Source organism: Hemicordylus capensis, chromosome 4 (genome assembly GCF_027244095.1).
Source record: "Hemicordylus capensis ecotype Gifberg chromosome 4, rHemCap1.1.pri, whole genome shotgun sequence".
Lineage (NCBI taxonomy): Eukaryota > Metazoa > Chordata > Lepidosauria > Squamata > Cordylidae > Hemicordylus > Hemicordylus capensis.
Window position 1 is genome coordinate 288,492,712 of NC_069660.1, and position 16,577 is coordinate 288,509,288.

A 16,577-nucleotide genomic window follows, 5' to 3' on the forward strand; every position below is an offset into this window, starting at 1 on the left:
TTCAGCAGTATAGTAGGAGACCATGCCAAATCCATAACATACTCTTACTTGGGTGGAGTTGTGGTAACTAACATACAAACCTCTGAAGGGAGTTATGACAGTGGGCTCTATTGCTAGTCTCAACTGGAACAAATGGGTTGGGGGGCCAAACCACACATGGTAGCATAGCACCTTCCCCCATGGGCTTTGCTGAATCTAAATTGCACTCCCCAGCTGTATAGAGAGGTATCTGTATATACATTTTTCTGCTCCAAGGTCTAATATTTGGCCATGCTGACACATGCTTTAGTTGCTTTGCAAAAGGACAATTGTAATACACCCTCCATGAGGTTGCCCTTGAAAGGTTTCCAGGAAGCTTTTGAAACCCTTTAACTTGCATGTCCTCCAGAATGGAGGGGGTGCATTCACGTATCGGCTAGATTTACCCAAAAGTCTCTGCGGGTTATCAGGGAGCAGTTCACACGCAATTTGGGTTTTTCACTGTGCATTAGAGTATAACCCGATTTATAGCTGGGATTTTAAAAAGTCCACTATTTGTGTTGGGTTTTGGGGACAACTTTGAGTTTGCAGTAAAGCTTCTCCACAAACTTGCTGTAAAACCTGCTGTGCGTAAAAGCCCCAGGAACTTCAGCTGGTACAGAATGCTGCAGCAACTATCTTAGTTTGGGCAGGCCCATCTGGGCATTTTTATTGCTGCAATTACACACTGGCCATGGATCTGTTTTAGAGCTCACTTTAAAGTGCTGGTCTTGACCTTTTAAAGTCCAAAATGTTTCAAGACAAGAATACCTAAATGACTGTCTCCTCCAATATGAATCTGCCTTTCCTTTAATGTCTACTGGGATGACCTTTTTGTGTATCCTGCCTTTATGTGATGTTCCTTTGGTGGCTATTCATGAGAGGGCTTTCCCCATGGCAGTTGTGCAACTCCTGCTCTGGGAAATTTGTCTAGCTCTTCATTGTTGTCTTCACACTGCCTTTTGAAGACCTTTTAGTTTGGGTCACAGGAGGGCTTTTACTCTTGCTTCACTGTACTACTCATTGATTTGTTTTATCTGACATCTCTCTCTGCTTGCTGTTTGTGTGTGTAAGTGATTTGTTCTTGATAGTGTTGAAATTTTAATCAGCTTTGGATACTACTTTCAGTAGAACAGGGGGTAGAAATTGTTTTATAAATAAATAGCTTTTGGATGAGGCACAATTCAGATTCAGAAAATGTCATGGAAGAAAGGATTAGACTCACTCTTCCCCATTACGCAATTGCAATGTTTTGATCAAAACTGGAGATACTTTCCCTGGCTGCTTTAAAATACAGCAGGAGAGCAGATCACAGATCAGGATCATGTGTGGTTTGGCCTTGTGAGAGCCTTTTTAAATACCACTGTTTGCTTTATATATAGATTTGCTATTGAAGGCTCAACATTTTAAAGGAGCAAAGCTGTTTTTAATTGAAAGCTACATTATCCAAATAATAATCAACTAGATGCAACTTCTCTAATTTTTTCTGGTCTGTCAATTTACTAAACCATGGGAAATTTTAAATGAACAAGTAAGTGTTCCATGTTAAATGAAATATGTAACATTTAACATGTTAAATGAACATGTAAAATGTGAATAATTATGAATTAAAGACAGGGCACTTCAATCACTGAGAAACAGGACACTGAAACAATTTACAAATGTAAGAAACTTGCCTTCTATTCCCATACATGCTGAGAATGTTTATGTAAATGTTTGACTTTTTAAAGATGTTGCTTGAGATGAAAATCAAGTGTGTTAGAGCTATATGTAAATTTTAGTCTTAATTAGAGCTGTTGGAAGATTTACTTATTAAGTGAAGATAACCTTTAAATCATACACTCCTGCGGGCATTACTGAGTTCAGTCCTCTCCCAGGGTAACAACTTTAATTCAAATTGCATGTGTGTTTGTGTGTGTGTGTGTGTGTGTGTGTTTTAATACATAATTAAGATGGATTCCTGCTGCTTAAATTTGACAGTTTAAGGCTGCAATCCTACCTACCCTTACTTGGGAATGCATAGGATCAGGCTAGGTGGTTTAATTGCACTGACTGACATACAGTGGAGTGCCCTGCCGATCCAAGAATGGGCCAGGTGTACTCTCTGTGCCTCTCCAAACTGCATCCACGCTGCTAACAATCTCACAGAAGTTTAATTATTTTGGTATTTATATTTGTATACTGCCTGATATGTACATCTCTAGGCGGTGTACAAAATTTAAAATATTTAAGTCAACACAGATTAAAATACATGACAAAAACAATAGCATAAAATGGTTATTAAAATAAATTAGTAGCAAGTTCCATTGCTAGTAGTGATAGCATCTTCACTGTCAAAATGAGCCTCCCATTGTTCCAAATGGCTTGCTTGCCCCTACAGCAGTGACACAATTCTTAGTCGCAACAGAGCCCTGGGAAGCTCATGAGCAGCGTAAGCATGGTTCAGAGAGGCATGGAACAAGCACACACCACTCTTGGACTGGCAGCGTATTGCCCTGTATGTAAGCCACTGAGTCTAGGATGCAATACTGCACACAGCTGAGCTGCTTAAATCCCATTGGTTTTAATAGGATGTAAGCAGCCTACAACTGATTCCAGAACCAAATGGTAGGCTATTATGTGCAAAGTACAGCAGCATGGCAGATCACTTCCAAGCAATACACCCACATGCATTTCTCTTAGCTGGAGGCTGGACTATTTTCATGCTTGTTGCCCTGGAAAGCAGAAATTGTCAGGAAAGGGTGTTTGTTGACTAGGTGGGTGATAGCTGTTGGGAGCGTTGCAGGATGGGTTTCTTGGGCAAAAATGGCATACTGTGTGGGGCATCTGTTGTCTCCAAGACTCAATTCATCTTGGTCCCAGTGGTCACTATTGTGTTCATAAATCTTGACACTAACAATCGATGAATTTCTACTACGAAATTCAGTAACCTAAGGACAGTGCTCACAAAGTAACTTGACTGCCTGAGGATTGTATCAGGGGTGGGGGGCGGGGGTGGAGTGTGGTCCAGCCTGTTCCCAAGATAACAAGGATACAAATACATTTGCACTGAATTATGTAATATGACACTTGTACAGTGACATCTTTTATTGCGTTACTAGGTACGCTTATTTCACAATGAAGACATTTTCAGTCAACCATCATTGTTTTTTGAAGTTGGGCTATGGAAGGTGAGATACAGGCTTACCCAGCTTTAACATTTTGTCAATCAAAGCAATGTTTAATTGGCAGTATTTCTAATAAGCTTTGGAATAGAATCCTGTACAATTCTGTATCAGTACAAAAGACAGACTCAGAGTGCCATAGGTGCTCACATGGACAGCAGGTTCCACTATAAGAATCAGTACTATTTGAAATGTGTTAGTTTTTTGCTAGGTTAATTCCTATCCAGACTTCTTCCAGTTCTGTGTCAGATTATTCTTCTCATTCATAGGTGCCAAATCGCATTCCTTCAAACAGCTTTCACAATAAGCAGATAGTTGGTTACTTCAGGAATGCATTGCCAGATACACTGGTATAGCTGAAACACAACTTAATATAATTCTTTTGGTAAAGTAGCCACAACTTTGCAGTTAGTGGCTGCACTAAGACCCATTAATTTCATTGGGTCATAAGTGCACATAGCTGTATACCAGCTATGATGATGGTTACTAATTAATTGTGGTTATTACCTATGATACACTGACACTAACAGGTGAGAGAGGTTAAACTACATTGATGGTATAATTTGCATGAACTCTTTTGTCATGGACAAGAAACTAAGCTAAATGGAGTCCAAAGATGACTGTTCTCAGCCTTCTTTGGGGTCTCTGCAAAGACTGTATCTATCCCAGCATTCCTCTTTCTGAGTTCTGGGAGCACATCTCTGCACACTACACCTGCAGTCAGATCTGTGATCAAGGCAAAGGAAAGACTACAAATCCACTCCCCAAGGGAGCACATCCACAACTCCCAATACATGGTTTTGGAGATGTACTGCAAAATAGTTGCAGCACAGGTATAATAATTTATCTTAATGTATGTAAGGCCTTTGGTGGCGAAATTCTTTGCTGCAGCTTGAAAAAGATGCTAACCTATAATCTCTGTTCTAATCATCTATGCATAGCACATGCTTGACAGACTGCATTTTCCTTCTCTGGTTCAAGGCCTGGAGGCTGATAAAACTGACTTGTTTTTTTGTTGAAAAGGATTAATAGTACAAAGAGGTGGCTTCCAGGAGTGCCAAAATAAAGAATTGGTGGGGGAAAGATACACAATGAAGTCTCAGTCTGAGTGAACCAAGCAAGAGCACATGCTTGATCTCGAAAACAAAGTGTACCCTCCAAGAACAGCCACACTGAAGAAGATGGCGGGGAATATTGCAACAATACTAGAAGACTCCTTGAAGGATATTATTTATCATATTTCTATACTGCCTGATATGTGTATCTCTAAGCAGTGTACACAATTTAAAACCACAAATATAAAACAATAAAAACAATTCCATTGGATAAAACCAATATGGCCTGAATTTAAGTAGGTTCCAGTAGGTTCCAGAGGAATAAATCCCTCTATTTTAAAAAGGTGTTGACTTTCCATCAAATGACCTTAACATGACCTCACATCAAAGCTCATCTTTAATTGCAAACCTACACTTCCTAAGTTTCCCCCCTAAATATCTACCAGACATGAGCCAGAGATCCAGCCAAAAATAGACACAAAATTGTAAATGCAAGTGCTTCCACTTGCTCTGCAGGGCAGTACAGAAACATCTGGTTGCAACGTTGCTGCCAATATCCACAGATGTCATCTTGGAGATCTGGGCTGGAGCAAGTCAATGTCTTGATCTGAGCAAAACAGAAAGATGTGGAATAGGCAGAGACCATGGGGAGCGTTGATTAGCACAGCTGTGACTTCAGACTTGGAAGCTGAAACATTTTGCATGGGAAGTGGCTGGAGGACATAGCTGGTATGGGGGAGTGGGGGGCAATAAGGTGCTAATCCAATGAAAATGAAAGTTAAAACAAATAGAATTTACTTCAGATAATTTATATTTAGGATGGAAGCACTAATGCAAAATACATTTCCCTCAAAACACTTAATGACAAAGCTTGTGTCAGAAATGCATTTTGCCCATTCTGTGTCCCTCCCTAGTTTTGTCTTGGTACCCCCCACCCCAGTGCCCCACTGCCAGAGGTGTTAAATAAACATTTTTTTTATTTGCCGGAGCTGCAAATAAGAAAATGTTGGACTGTGCAGCTATGAACTGATGGGTATTGAAGGCAAGATTTTATACTTGTAATATACGAGTGAGGTGCTTTAAATCAACCTCATGGAACAATGATTAAATGTCTTAGATTGTTCCTTGGACCAAGAGAACATGCTTGAACAGCCAGGCTGAGACACACGTACTGCTTGCGAGAACACTGTGGCTCATTTTCAGTCCTGCTCCTGCTGGAATTGTAGCAGGCTTAATCGGAATGGATTTTCTGTGTCTCATTCCACCACTTCATTAGTGCTTTACAGGAAAACAATCTCCAAAATGCCTGGAAAATAATACCAAATAAACGAATTGCCTTCTCCATTGCATTAAAAAAAGAGAGAGAGAAACTGATTCCCAGTTGACATGCAGAACCTGTTGCCTGCAGCTGCTCTGGGTGTCAAAGCCCGCTCTTACCAGCAGTTTCTCAAGGCTTATTTATTATTACTCATGTTTGTTAAATAAACAGCTTCTCAAGCGAGTTTCATTGATTTTTCTCAATTCCTTGATGCTCCCCGACAAGCAACATCTAGGATTTCATGTTGTAAAAATATAGTTCATATTGTACTCTGTGTTCCCTCAGATTGGTTTTTGAACTTGAAACTGTCAGAAGTCTTGGGCAGAACTAGATTGTTGCATTGGCAAAAGTGTGGCTTCAATGCTATCATCTTCCGCCCATATAACAGGCCTGTGGGGTGGGGGGGTGTGCTTCTAGGGAGGATCAGCAAGCAGGAAGAAGGGTGCTTAATGCAACAAGTGAAGGCGTGCAATCAGAGACTAGGACAAGAGGGGAAAGAGACTCCATTTCTCCCTCTAGCCTTCTTCCATCCCCACCCATTGCCTCCATTTGTACATCCCTTTGCAATCCCATTTGATGCAGGTGGCCTGCAGAAGGTCCCTGTGGGTGTTCCTTCCATTGCTTTAATCTTGTTCAGCCCAGAAGCACTCTGGACCTGCAGGATCAGGCGTGGAGCTGCCTAGAGGGAGATATGGGAGCCACACAGCCTAGACCAAATCTGATTGTTGTCCAAGTGAAAACCCAGGCAAGAGGTAGAAGCATTCGTATCAGGTCAGATAAAAGTGAAACAATGAGCTTATTAAAGGGGGAGGACTATTCTGGGGCTTGAAAGGACTATGCCTCTTCTTCTCCCACTCTGTAACCAGAAGAAGAACTAGTTGCATAGACTAGGAAGCTCTCGGTTAAATTAATGGCTGGTCCTGACATCTACACCCCTGCCTGCCAAGGGGAATAAGGGCACAGGGATCAAGTGGGTTTCCATGGGCCTAAGGTAAGATCAGCATGCAACTATGAATGATCCCTTCTGGAAGCTGTGTTCTGCTGTAACCAGGACCCAAACAAGACCATGAACATGAACTGGATATCCTCATTCCCAAGCCAGTCTGTTTCTAATACGCACGCACGTATTGGCTGCCAGGAACATCGCATAGGCTGAGGTTATTATGAGTGCACTTGCCATGGGTTGCTGGAGCTGGGGACGGGCTGACCCCCTAAATTATATACGCCTAGAGGGTTGTGAAAAGTTCAGCATGTGTCCAGGTTACAATTCATCAGATTGTGATACATCTTTAAAAGGGGGTGAACCAAAGTCACAGCAGGACTACACAACCAGCTTAACATGCAAAATCAAAGCAGTCCACTTACAGTTCATCACGTTCAGAATTGCATGTTTGAATCATACTTATATGCCAGTGATAAAGTGAAATCTGTTTCAGGCAAATGCACCAAATATAAGGGTACAGTTGTGTTCATAAGTAACTTCCTTGGAAGTAAGTTGCACTAAAACCTATTAGTAAAAAGCGTGGGAAACTCGTTTTAGCAGTTGTAAATACATCATTGCTCCCATTCTTATGGAATAGGAGAAGGTATAAGGAAGGTGTCCCTTTATGCCATTTGAGAGCCTAAAACACTGAATCAGCACTACTACAACGTTCCATAAACACCTCTGCAATATGTCAACCAAGGAAGTGGTGGATGATCAAACCCCATGCCAGCACAATTCAACATGCAATATTCCATGACACTTAGAGGATTTCGGGGCCCATAGATTTGTGCTACTTCACCCAATTTAACATAATTACTTTTCTGCAGAGTCAAATTCAGGCAGCCATTTCCTTTCCATAGTCAGAATTAATTAGATGCCTGCTGTCCTATGAGAACAGTAAAAAACCTACTGAAAGCTGTTCTAAAGCAAGTTACTTTATTGTGGCACTTACAGTCATTCTCCACACAAGCAGACACTGTTTTCCTCATTCTCTTGTTCGCTTTCAGGTTCAGTAACTGAAGATTCTGAAGATACTTACTATAAAGCAAGACATGGAGGCTCTACAAACGAAAACTGTGCAGAGCCAAAAGGGGGTTTGTGGGGTGAGCAGGTTTGACCCGCTCTCCCTGCAGACAATCAGGGAACCCTCCCTGGGCGGCCGGATTGGCCGCCCTGACGATTACCGGCTCTGTCATGAAACTGGTTGGGGCAGTGGGGTTCGGGGGCTTCCCGGCCCCCGGAAGTCCCATAAGGCACCGCGTGAATGTGCTGTGCCTTTTAAGGAGATTCCTGACATCGGGACGCTTGTAGACTCCCAGTCATGAGTCAGTGTGGTGCAGAACCACACAATCGTTTAACCCGCCTCCTGTGCCTGTGCCCGGTTAAGCAGCGGGCCACTTAAGAGGGCTCACAGCTGTGTTACCGCCGGGAGCCATGCAGCTCCCATTGGGTCTTACGACCAACTGGGCTCCTTTAGCCCAGCTCTGGTTGGTTGTGGGAATAGCCTTATGAAATATACTAAACTGACCTAGGTCTGAGAGCTCTTTTATCAAGAATCACAGTTCTATGCATGTCATTTGCATGAAGCAGAGAGGATCATTGCTGATTCTCTTTGAAATTTTGGATTTGTACATGGATACTAACATGGTAAATAGACAACAATATCAAACATCTGTCTGTCTTTCTGATACAGGAACAGTACACAGGGGCAGATGGACAGCTGATAGGCCATTTCCAGCTGTCTGCCAAAGCATAGGGGTGTCTGTGTGATGTCAGTATAATTGCAGCGGGTGTACATTGTACTGATGACACTGAAAGTGACATAGAGTTTCACCTTGATATAAAAGGAGCCTATTCCGTAATGTGTACATATCCCCAGGAGCTTAGGAAATAGCCAGAGGACTTTAGTGTTATGTGTGTTGAAAAGACAGAGAATTGATCATTTCTTTCTGTCACCATCTGTGTTGGCAATCTCCCCAAGCTGTGTTGTATCGATTGCTCTGTTTCAGAAAGTTAATTCCAGATCTTTTTTTAAAGCACTTGCCAAGCTATAAAGCAGAACTGCAGAGTTTTGTCAGTGCTCAAGTGTACAGGTTGGAAAGTATTCCTCCCCTTTATCCTCGGGTTGCCAGGTTTTATGTGTTTGCTTTGTTGGCGACAGGCACAGATTTTATAGAGTGGCGACTGAAATCAATATCATGCACAGACTGATGAAAAATAAATGAAGAGAATTAGACTTGCTCAATCCCACATAGCCACAGCCCCAAATAAGCCTGCCCCAAATTAAATGAGCCATGTAGTAAAGTGATCTGTCTACATTGTACCCCACTAATTAAAAATCAGGTATGTCTTCACTGCTCCCAGTGGTGCAAAAAAGTACGTTGCTTCACTGCACTACAGTAATGCAGTGCCACTGCTTCACTAACATAATACACTAGCTGGAGTACACTGTACCCAATTGCCCAATATGGCTAGCTATCCTTTCGCTACATCAACCACTTTGAGAACTTGTTTGGCTGAGAAGTATAAATATTCTAAATAATAATATTCAAATTGTGTCCATTAGGCAGTCCATCAGCTGGACTCAGCAAAGTAATTTTACCAGGCACATTAATTTAATGTTAATAAAGGTGTTGCAAAAACAAAATAAGCATCCCCCATTTTATCTTGAAAGGGGGGAAAATCATTTTCAAAAGTTGTGAGAGATTCCATATGCCATCATTATACCACATCCTTCAAATTTTTCCCACTCGTGGTGTACTGGGTGAACTCTTGTACATGGTGTACTCTTATGCTCCATCACTACAAAGTCTATAATTCTACGTGGCACCAACTACCAGCTGTGTGGACATTAAGTCATGTTGTGAAATATATTCTGGACCACCAGATAACTGTCTGGAAATAGGGTGACTCACTCCAAGAATACAGAAGGCAGCCATCTTGGCGTACATGATGTGAATACATGATGTGTAGCAGAATTTTTTTCATTACATTGTACTTTGCATAGAACATTTCACAATGAATGCTCACTGTGTGCTGTATGCTCATTGAACAACCTGAACTCAGCAACTTTATGTATGCCGATACCTGCAGCCCATCTATGCATCATACTGGCTCTCTCACACACACCCTTGCTTCTGTTTACATTATTTTGTCAACAATGCCGTAGTGGGGATGAATCGCCATTAGAAATAACTTCAGCATTACCTTTGCCGCTGCTACCAGGGCTGGCCCAAGCTCAAAAGCAATATAGGCGATTGCTCTGGAAGCAAGGATAATGTAGAAAATCTAGGACAATTCACCTTGCTCCCACATCCCCAGAACAGTCTGTGTTTCAGTCAATTGTTATTCCCCTAGGCAGTGTTCCATCTAAAGGTACGTGTGCTGTCGAGTCGGTGTCAACTCCTGGCAACTACAGAGCCCTGTGGTTGTCTTTGATAGAATACAGGAGGGGTTTACCATTGCCTCCTCCTGTGCAGTATGAAATGATGCCTTTCAGCATCTTTCTATATTGCTGCTGTTCGATATAGGTGTTTCCCATAGTCTGGGAAACATACCAGCGGGGATTTACTACAACTCCCATAATCCCTAAGCAAAAGCCATTGCAGCTGGGGATTATGGGAGTTGTAGTCAACAACATCTGAGAATCCCTGTTAGAGGAAACACTGCCCCTAGGTCTCCCCCTCTGCAGTTCACTTTTTCCTATTTCTTCACAAGTGAATGGAGCAGAAGACCCACCCCCCACCCCCACCCTGGTTATATAATTAGTTTGCCATGTGGCATGGAAGGATGCTACAGTATTTGAGAAACACATTCAAAACTCCCTTTGGGTACATAGAGCTAGTTGCATATTTCTCTGGACTCCAGCTAAAGCAAATAAAGGCATTACTTTACCATTTCCTTAGTGGCACTGCTTCATATAAACACAAATGAAATCAAGACTACCAGCTTCACATAAATCACTGAAGTTCTATTTTCACCCAGCTTGGGGGCAAAAATGCTTTGTTTTTGTTTGATTTGTTGGTTTTTGAAGCAAAATAAAGGTCAGTCAAAGTACTTGGAACATAATCAAGCTGAAAAACTAAAATGTACAGATGAAAATTTCTTTTCAGCATTATGGTTCCTCAACAGAGTTACTGGTGCCACCTGCTGGCTCTTCAAGAGGTCTATTTTTATTGAATCTTTAAAAATAAATGAATAAAAGCAATGAATAACTGCTTAACAGCAATGCTATGAAATTTATGAGTCACCAAATGCATTTATGTTAACAGCTGCATCTGTTGAAAGTTAACTTAGCTGCTATTAAAGTACTATTTGATTGGTAAATTGTTACTATATGAACTAAATTATTCCCAGTTTTGTTATAATACACCAGTGGAAAAATATGGTGATACAATTTTAGCAGTGCCAAAGAGAAATGATCAGGTTAAAATTATCTTCCTGCAATAGACAATACAAAATATAGGTCCTTCTCTCTTGTACTGCAAATGTGGATACATTAAAGGCTAAGATCCACTGATGTTCACAATAGTTGACATGTTACACAGCTTAACCTGGGCAGTACAGACCTGTCTGTGCTGTTGCAGGGCCCTACATCACCTGGGGATGGTGCTGCACAAGAGGGCGGTATCAGTACTGCTGACTCTTGAATGATCGCACATGACGCACTACTTCCATTGGGAATAATGGAAGCGGCACGTGGCATGTGATAGCACAAGAGCCAGCCATACTGGTACTGCCCCTCTTGTGCCGCACAGTCACTAGGTGATTTAGAGCCCCACAGCAGTGCAGATAGGTCTGTACCACCCATATTAAGTTAATCATATCATTTACTGACTTTTCCCACAGCTCACGTGTCTTTAATTCAGCTACACAGTTGGATTAATGTGGGACTAAACACAGGCTGACCATCTGAGTGGCTAGTTTCCTGCTGTCATTCCGTTGGTTTCCCAGAAGGAAAGGAATGCACCTTTTACATTGATACTTCCAGTTGTGCACACCAGTGTCAAAAGAGATGTGAAGGCTGCACTATGCAGACAGTCCAGCATTCCGTCTTCCCTTCAAAGAAGCTTGCCTAAGTATGACCAGATTCAAAAGGAAGACTAGGCAGAGAACATTTCAGCAACTACCACTTTGTCTTCCTTTGCATCTGGGTATCAGATTGTATCGCCCAAAACTCCCTCCTCTATATAAGTATTATAGCTACAGGATCCCTGCCCTATTTTGCATCTGACTCATCCTTTGTGTCTCTCCCATGGCAGGTACATCCTGCTCCAAAGTCACAAAGGCTCAGGTAGTATTCATTTCAATGAACCATGAATTCTATCCCAGAGAGCCAGTGTGGTATAGTGGTTAGAGTGCTGGACTAGGACTGGGGAGACACGAGTTCAAATCCCCATTCAGCCATGAAACTAACTGGGTGACTCTGGGCCAGTTATTTCTCTCTCAGTCTAACCTACTTCACAGGGTTGTTGTGAAAGAGAAACTTAAGTATGTAGTACATCGCTCTGGGCTCTTTGGAGGAAGAGCGGGATATAAATGTAAATAATAATAATAATAAAAATAATAATTACGGTAATAATAATATCCCATCCTAGAAATACAGTGATGAGAAAATGTTATCCATTGAAACATTAACTTTTATGTATGTACATTGTTTTAACCTTTAAAAGCACTGGAGGTCAGCCAGAAATAAGCATGGACAACTATTTCCAGAAGATCTTAAAGAGTCAGAAGCACTAAACTTTTCCTTGGGGTAGGGGTTGCATAAATGTGTGTAATCTGTAGGGGCCAGTGTTATCTCGAATGTTTTTAATCTTTGTGCAGAATGAGTTTTGTTCTGGGCGGCAGTCTCAAGGCAGTATGTGCATACATGCATTCAGAGTGGGACCTTCCAGATTCAACCTAAGCAGAGTCTAAAATTAACTGAGCAGACATTAAAAAAAAACTTGTGAGCACACACACATGCACATGCGTTAGAGGGAACACTGGTAGGGACATCATAAAATATCAAAAACAATTTCTACTGCCCTATTTTCTAGATTTGCATGCAGCATTTGCACAGGATGCGCCTAAATTAGCAGAAACAGAGGGCTTAGCACCAAGCCTCTTGTAAGATCTGTTCTGAGAATTTCCAGCAAATGCCCAAAATACACTGGCTGACATACAGATTAAGCTACTCAATATTACTACTCAGGAGTTACTCTAAAAAGACTTCTTAATTTCAATAGGATTTCCATTGAATAATTTAGTTAGGATGTCAGCTACAGTACTGACAATAAGGTCCATACCAAGCTATAGTGCATCACCAGAGTAAACCACACTATACTGATCTATCCTATTCCACTTCAGAGGCCATTTTTATTACATCTAATCTGCAATGGTAAACCCCTCCTGTAGTCTATCAAAGACAACCAAAGGGCTCTGTGATCACCAGGAGTCAACATCAACTTGAGGGCACACTTTACCTGGAGAGGAGAGCTGGTCTTGTGGTAGCAAGCATGACGTGTCCCTGAAGCTAAGCAGGGTCTGCCCTGGTTGCATATGAACGGAGACTAGAAGTATGAGCACTGTAAGAGATTCCCCTTAGGGGATGGAGCCACTGTGGGAAGAGCAGAAGGTTCCAAGTTCCCTCCCTGGCTTCTCCAAGATAGGGCTGAGAGAGATTCCTGCCTGCAACCTTGGAGAAGCTGCTGCCAGTCTGCGAAGACAATACTGAGCTAGATGGACCAATAGTCTGACTCAGTATATGGCAGCTTCCTATGTTCCTATGTTCCTTTAATCTCATTAGAACTTTTAAGACCTGTTACAGCTATACAATAAATATTTGACCACACTCCAGTGACAGACACGTCTATCTATCTGGGGCAAAGCCATTGAGAACCTTTTTGTTTTGTTTGCGGTCGGGGAGAGGGTATTGTGATTTCATGAGTTGTGTGTTTTTATTTGATGTTGGTATTGCTGTTGTTCACCACCTAGAGTCTTTGGAGGAGGCAGTATATAAGAAGTTTGTATGTATGTATGTATGAATAAATAAAGAAAGGAAGGAAGAAAGAAAGAAAATTTAGATGCTGTGTTGTGAGCTGTGCTGTGTGGGGCGGTTAGAAATAAATATTATATTGTTATTATTGTGACTAAAGCTACAATTCTATGTGCACTTATTAGGGAGTAAGTACCATTTAACTAAAGGCTAGGCTTGAGCCCGAAACATTTCGGCGGCCATTGAAAAGGCCGCCGAAACGTTTCGGGTGGTGGGGGCGATTCGGCGTTTCGGCGCCGGCGGGGGTAGGGCTTTAAGGGCGGGGGAGAGTGTACTCACCCCCCCCGCCGCATTTCCCCCGCCGGCGCTCTCGGAATTAGAAGCCCCTCGGGACGGCAGCGTTCCTCCCTGCCGTCCCCTTGCCCCCGTCGGCCGGAAGTGGCCGGAAGTCCCGTTTGCGCGTGCGCCCGTCATGCGCGCGCGTACGGCCACGCGCACGATGGGCGCACGCGCGAACGGGACTTCCGGCCACTTCCGGCCGACGGGGGCAACGGGACGGCAGGGAGGAACGCTGCCGTCCCAAGGGGCTTCTAATTCCGAGAGCGCCGGCGGGGGAAATGCGGCGGGGGGGTGAGTACACTCTCCCCCGCCCTTAAAGCCCTACCCCCGCCGCGCCGAACAACCTTTCGTGCACATCCCTACTAAAGGCAGAGTGGGGAAGTAACTTGCCTTGGGACCAAGAGGTTCGCTGGTATGGGAAACACCTATATCAGGCAGCAGTGATATAGGAAGATGGTGAAAGGCATCCTCTCCTACTGCACGGGAGATAGCAATGGTAAACCCCTCCTGTATTCTACCAAGAAAACCACATGGCTCTGTGGTCGCCAGGAGTTGAGCACAATCTTTCCTTTCTCTCAATAGGAAAGATACCCTATTTCCCAATACTTTTGTTACTAAAGTTATATTCTATACCTTATCCAGTTCTACAGTGTTCATTTTGACTCAGCACAGGCAGAAATGCAAACAGTATTCTAAGTGTGGGTATTTCAAAGATGTATAAATTGTCATTATGATACTTCCTGCTCAGTTTACCTTTACCATTCCTGCTCAATTTACCTTTACCATTTAACTGAGACTTGCTTCAGAGTAAACATGCACAGAATCAGGCTGTAAACCATTTATTACTGACTGCTAATCAATGGGTTAGCATAAAGACACAATGAAATATTTATTTATTTATTCAATTTTTATACCGCCCTTCCAAAGTGGCTCAGGGCGGTTTACACTTTTAAACTATACATAATACATACCAGCACTTTATTTGTTCTAGTTAGTCTATGCATGTGAAAGCATAATGTTTATATTCCTAACTCAGCTGTTCCCCTTAACTTCTAAGGAGATGCATATTAGAATTGTTGAAGGAATCTACACTATTCAGAGGCTGCCATCCAAAATAAATATCACCAGGACAAAGTTGTAAGGTGATGCTCTTTTACTAGGCCCTCAAGTTTAATGCTCTGAATATTTGCTTTATCTGCTTCACAGCTTAATCTTGCAAACTGGTAAATCCAGTGAGATTGGACTGCCTCAGTGCAAGCAGTAACTTGTACCACTGTAACTAAAACATGATTGTGTACCTGGCAAGCAGAGAAGAGGAATATCTTTCTTGTGGTTCTGTGGTGCTACAAATTATCTTGCCCATAAACGTTACAGTTCTCATCGTATCTAAGTACACAGGCCATACCCATATAAATCTGCAAAACTGAGGCTCTGCATATCCTGAAGTGACTTGGGAGGGGCTCTGGCACTGAACACTTTTGTCTCTGTGCCATCACCTTCTGGTTTGTAATTATGTGCTGGAGCACCCCTTTCCATCCAACCTCAAAGCACTTTACTGGCACTAATGAAGGCTTCTGAGGGCATTAAAGTATTACTGCCCACATTTAATAAAGGTACAGAGTGGCAGCTGTGTGACTTGCCTTAGGCTACACAGTGAGCCTGTGGTGGAACTGGCAGAACGCAGGAGCCTCGGCTTTTGCAGTGGAGATGGCAGCAAAAGAGTGGGTTTCAGCTTGCCACATGTTGTGACCTTTTCACAGCAAGTTACTTAACCATGACTTCACAAGGTGGTCTTACACCAATTGGTAAATCTTAAGGGCACACACCAGCACAGAGATTTTATTTATTACTCATTCAGTGGACTCAGTCCCTGCAAGCCACATGCCATCCCATGCATAGCCTGCCTATATAGACTCCAAATGCTGGGGGTTACAGGCTTCATATGAGCCGCCCAGACTGAAAGACAGAAACAAGTGATGTCAAGATGCAACAATCAAAATGCATCTTCCTGCAATGCCAGTAGTTTGCCAAAGCATGGAACAGGTGCTTCTGTTCAGATATGTACTCAGTTCACTATCTGCTAAATGGGAGTAGTATTTATTGTGTTGATGTCCCAATTTTCTTCCATGAATTGATGGTGCTTCCAGGTGGTCCCCCATTCCCATCACTTGCTTAATTCTAGCAAGGTGTTTTACTATCTGCTGACAGACCATACCCTGGGGTCAACTAACAGTACACAAGGTTGTTGTAAGGAAGAATATGATGTTGAAAGGAAAGGATGAAGAAATGAGCCATGTTAACTTTAGAGGGGGGAAACAGACAGAGTACATGAGAGCACTTTTTAATTAGACAAAGCAATGATAAAGAGGTGTCACAGTTTGGGGGCTTAACAACTTGAGCTTATACAGGTGTACTGGAAAGCAATTCAATGGGACACTCCCAGGTAAGAGCAAGTCCTGAAGAACCCAAAAGCTGGAGGAAGAAAAAGGCAACCCTTTTCATCATGTTTTAAAAGAGTTTTCAACAGAGCGTATCCTCACAACTCCAGGACCTGTGGCATATATTGTTTAAATTTCTCCAAAATGTTTTAATTTCCTGTCATTCATTGCACCATATCCTTATCAGTGTTTACATTTATGATACCCATCACTGCTGCATATGCATGGGGCTGAAGCTCTGTAGTGCAGCACCTAGTTTGCTGCAGAAGACCCCAGAGTTC